General features: G+C 37.2%; 1 long non-coding RNA gene across 1 annotated transcript in view; it reads left to right on the top strand.

The window, feature by feature from the left end:
* LOC110332871 overlaps window positions 1-855 on the top strand; it is a 43,880-nt gene extending 43,025 nt beyond the window's left edge. The window contains exon 7 of the long non-coding RNA XR_002381048.1: window positions 555-855. This is a non-coding gene — a long non-coding RNA (uncharacterized LOC110332871). The remainder of the gene's footprint in view (window positions 1-554) is intronic.
* The last annotated feature ends 4,569 nt before the right edge of the window (window positions 856-5,424 follow it).

Raw genomic sequence — 5,424 nt, 5'->3', positions numbered from 1 at the left:
CTGCTCTGCTCTGCTCTGCTCTGCTCTGCTCTGCCCTGCTCTGCACTGCTCTGCTCTGTGCTGCTCTGCTCTGCTCTGCTTTGTTTTGTTTGGAGACAGGTTTTCTTTTCTGTGTGTAACCCTGAGTATCCTGGATTTTGCTCTGTAGACCAGGCTGACCTTGAACTCAGAGATCCACCTACTTCTAATTTTAAGATTTCTAATGGTAGTATGTAATAAGAGTACAGTGCAAAATGTACTTTAGTAGTTTCTTTTTCTTATGGCTGTGCTTTGAATTTAATATGTGATTAAGTTCATATATTGTTTTCCATATTTTCTCCATTTCTTAGTGGTTTAAGTTTGTATTTTAATGTACTATAGCTTAAAGATAAGGGTGAAAATGGTATTCAGAGAATTGATACTTCCTTCCATATACTATATTGTTACCACTACTTTATCTTTCCTGATAAACAAGGTGTTAAGTAATTGCTAGCCTTTATTTCTTTGTAAGAATTACAATATACAAATGCTAATATATATTTGTCATGAATTGCCTTAATTGCCATCTCATTCAGCTTAGATTCATCTGTGAATAGTGACCTCAACTGAGGAACTGTCTTCATCAAGTTGACATGTGTAAGCATGCCTGTGGGGACTGGGTTTCCTTGATCCTTTTTGATGTAGGAGGGCCCAGCATATTGTGAGCAGTGTCATCCCTAGGCAGGTGATACTAGGGTGCATTACAAAGTTAGCTAAATATAAGTTACTGAGAAACTCAGTAAGCCATGTTTCTCTCTGGTTTTTGCTTCAAGTTGCTATTTGACTTCTATGATGGACTGTAGCCTGTAAATTGAATAAGCACTTTCTTTCCTTGTGCTTCTTTTGGTATGCTTCTTTTTTTTATCACCATGACAGAAAGGATTCAAACAATACTGTAACTTTGTATATTTACAGAAGTACAGATTATATGGTGTATATATTTATTTGTGATATATAAGCTATATGTAACATGTATATTATATAAATTTCTGTGTGTTTCTTAAACAAGAGGTTTACTATAAGATTGGACATATTTAATTTCTATTATTTTCAAAGAAAATATCCTAGAAATTACTTCATATGCATTCTTTTTTTTTTTAAAGATTTATTTATTATTATATGTAAGTACACTGTAGCTGTCTTCAGACACTCCAGAAGAGGGAGTCAGATCTTGTTACGGATGGTTATGAGCCACCATGTGGTTGCTGGGATTTGAACTCTGGACCTTTGGAAGAGCAGTCGGGTGCTCTTACCCACTGAGCCATCTCACCAGCCCCCTTCATATGCATTCTTAAAGATATTAAACATCTTTAGGTATCTATCATTCTATTTTAGATATGTTTTAAATTGACATGTTTATGTTTGTCGTGGGAGGTATGATGTTTGATCTGTGCGTGCATTATGGAATAAGGAAGCCAAACTAACATCATTGGTTATATTTACCATGTTTTGTGGACAGAACAGGCTACCCTTAGCTATTGTAAGCAAACAATACATTGTTATGTAGTCAAAAGACTACAAGTGTAGTTCACCTCCCTCAGGATTATCTGTTCTCTCCTCCCCAGGAAAGCAGGTACATGCTACCACTTACATTCTCACTAACAAAGCATAAAGCCAAGCTTCAGATTGCTAACCTGGATAGAGGTAGGTTCTAAATGGTTTCAGCATAAATGTCTTCTATTCTGCATTCATAAATCTCAGGTCTGCCTCTGTGTTTTGATAATTTATGAATCGTGATTTTTTACTAGCTTATTTTTGTCACTCTTCTCAGAGTTTTATGGATATTAGAGTGACAAGTCCACTCCATGTGACACACTACAATATTTTTTCTCTTAGTTTGATGTATTTTTCAAATGTTTCTTACTTGATTCCTTGTGAAAAATATTGTTTTAAAAAGCTAACCATAATTCATTTAAAATGACTACTAGGTCCTCGTGCCCTTAGGTTAAGGCCAAAGTGATTTAACATCTTATGTTTTCAAGAGTTTGATGTTTTGAGTCAGGTCTCTGATCATTCTAAGTCTACTCTGGCATTTGGTATGAAGTAAGTGCCAATTTTATCTCCCCCCAGTGGCTCGCTAGTATTCCTCACATGGTATGTTAAAAGGTCAGGGTGTTGTTGCAGATCTGTCAGCCTACCCACATGAGTACTGGGCCATTTTAATTATAGATGATTTCTGCTGGGTTAAGTCTCAGAAGCTTGGTTTTAGAGTTTTCCTATGTAGTCTTAGACGCCTTCTTTTACTTGTAAAATTTTAATAAGTCTTTCTATATATTTAAGATAAAATTTAATATTTTTAATCTATGTGCCATTAAATTCACGTAAACATGAGATTTTCCATTATGATACTGAATCTTCCTGTCCTAGAACTAGTGAGGCATTTTTTACATATTTTAATTGTCCTCTGCTTTTTAATATAAATGTTTCATATTTATTGTTAAATTCATTCCTATTTTTGGCAGTGTAAATAGAATTTTTCTCATTTTCCTTCTTCCTCCTCTCTTCTCCCATTTTTCTCCCCACCCTCTCCTCTCTCTGTCTCTCTTATTTCCTTCCTTCCTTCTTTCCTTCCTTCCTCCCTCCCTTCGTCCTTCCCTCCCTCCCTCCTTCCTTATTTATCTCCTTCTTTTCCCCCTTTTTGCAGGGTCCCATTAAACTCATGCTAACCCAGAACTCACTAGATGGCCATTGGTGATTTTAAATGCTTCTTTCCACCTCCCCTGTCTTTTTAAAAAGAAAATTAATTTACTTTACACCTGGCCACAGATTTTCCTCCTTCCTCTTCTCCCAGTCTTTCCCACCTACCCACTGTCCACTCTTCCTCCTGTTCTCTTCAGAGAAGGGGAGACCTCACGTGGATACAGACCAACATTGCCCTATCAAGTTTCAGTAAGACTAGGCATATCTTCTCCTACTGAGGACAGGAGATGCAGCCCAATTAGGGGAGAGGGTCCCAAAGGCAGGCAGCAGAGTCAGAGACAGCCCCTGCTTCTGTTGTTAGGAGTCAGACATGAAGACCAAGCTGCACAAACGTTACATAAAGAAGGCCTAGGTCAGTCCCATACATGCTCCTTGGTTGGCGGTTACGTCTCGGTGAGCCCCTATGGACCTAGATTAGTTGATTCTGTAGGTTTCCTTGGGGTGTCCTTGACTCCTCTGGCCCCTGTAACCCTTCTTCCTCTTCTTTTGCAGGATTTCCCAAGTGATGCCTAGTGTTTGACTGTGGGTCTCTGCATCTATTTACATAAGGTGCTGGGTGAAGCCTCTGTGATGGTGCTCATGCTAGGCTCCTGTCTGCAGATATAGAATATTATTAACAGTGTTGGGGCAGGCTTCCTCTCATTGGACCAATGGGAGCTGGACCATTCATTGGTTGACTCTTCCCTCAATTTCTGCTCCGTCTTTATTCCTGAACATCTTGTAGGTAGGACAAATTGTAGGATGAAAGTTTTGTGGCTGGGTTGGTGTTCCAGTTTCTCAACTGCAAGTCTTGCTAAGTTACAGAAAATGGCTTGTTTAGGTTCCATATCCCCCATTGCTATTAGTCTTAGCTAGGGTCACCTTCATAGGTTTCTGGGAGTTTCCACTACACTAGGTTTCCAATTTGTCCCAGAGATTTCTCCCCTTTCCAGTCGTCTCTCCCAGTACTCTGTCCCTCTGTCCTCCCTCCACTCAGTCCCTCCTGTTCTCATCCACCTAAACCGATCCAGTTCCCTTACCCTGTCCACCCACAATGTCTATTCTGTTTTCTCTTCTCAGTGAGATTCACGCATGCCCCCTTGAGCCTCATTCTAACTTAGCATTTTTCCATCTGTGGGTTGTAGAATGATTATTTTTTACTTTACATCTAATATCCACTTATAAGTGAGTACATACCATTTTTATCGTTTGGGTCTGGGTTACTTCAGTCAGCATGATCTTTTGTCACTTTATTTATATGCATGCAAATTTCATGAAGTCATTGTTTTGAATAGCTAAGTAATATTCCATTGTGTGAATGCACCACACATTTTTTTTTTTTTTTTTTTAACTTTGGTCCTCCTGCTTCCTTCTTCCAAGTGTTGAGATTACAGACTTTCTCCATCACACACAGTCAATATGTTGCTGGTAATTAAAGTCAGTGAATTTGTTCATGTCAGGCAACCATTCTATCAACTGAGCTATACCACAGTCAAGTTTTTCTTCAGTGGTAATGTCTAACTGTCTAACAGCTTTTGTTGTGTAAATGAAGATTTCCAATTTTTGTTCACAAGTATTACTTATATTTTACTGAATTTATTACTGAGTAATGTTTATTTTTGGTTTTTCGAATTCTCCGATTATCTTAATGTCTTTGAAGAGATCAGCTTGCCTTTTTATTTGCCTATTTAGCTGTTTTATGAAGGATGTAGTACAGGGCAATAAGGTTCTAGTTTTGTTAAAAGAAAAATGATTTCTGATTGTTTATTGTTTCATTTTTTCTGGCAAATCTCTGTAAATCCCTTTGTTTTAATCTTTTATAAATTACTTTGAGGAAGTTTCTCTTGAATACATCATAGAGTCGGGCTTTGCCTTGGGACATCTCCATATTACATTGAGTAGATCCTTGAACTCCTGCTAGTTTGGCTTAGAGCAGTGAGGTAAAATTGTTTACTGTATTCCTGGGATGGTAATTTATATAAAACAGAGCATTTTACTAAATTGTGCTGTTTCTATTTCTAAGTAGATGTTAATGCCATTCACTGAGTTGCTTGAAAGGCAGAATGAAGGTTTAAAAGGTGTGCATTTTGAGGGCAAATGGGTATCAGGAAAACATGCTGAGAAGGATGTTCAACAAGGCGTTCTAGATTTTGCATGACTATAGCAAGGACTTAAAATAGAGGCAAATCTAAAGGTCTATAGTGTGTGGGATTTGCAGAGCAGGCTCTCCCTTCATGTTTCATCTTCCTATTGATTAGTCTCTGGTAGTTGCTTAAACTCTCAGAGCCTAGTATCTGTAATTAGAAACATCAGATAAAACATACGCTACAAACTGTTTTCCAAAATATTATGACCCTCAAATTTTATAATTCCCATAATCAAACTTCCATAATATCTCATTCCTAAATTAAGTTGAGGTATTCTTTTTGTCTTATAGATATTATATAATGACATTCTTTTGTAACTATGTACTTAAATAATTGAACTTTTAAAAACTGAAGTACTAGAATTTTATTTTCATTATTCTTCTCTGTGCCTTTTCTGAACTCACATGCACTAAAGTAATGTTTCTCAATTTCCTGGTTTTAGTTTTGGGTTTTCTCTTTTCCCAACTGTGTCTTTTTCTCTGCAAGTATGTGTGTATCTTACTCCGTATTTTTGAATCATATTCATATATCATTATATTTCGGCTTATCAGCTTGTGTGTGCTTAGACTTTAGGATGTTG

The sequence above is a fragment of the Mus pahari genome, chromosome 15 (genome assembly GCF_900095145.1).
Source record: "Mus pahari chromosome 15, PAHARI_EIJ_v1.1, whole genome shotgun sequence".
Lineage (NCBI taxonomy): Eukaryota > Metazoa > Chordata > Mammalia > Rodentia > Muridae > Mus > Mus pahari.
Note: the sequence above shows the minus strand (reverse complement) of the source record. Positions and strands in the feature narration are given on the sequence as shown.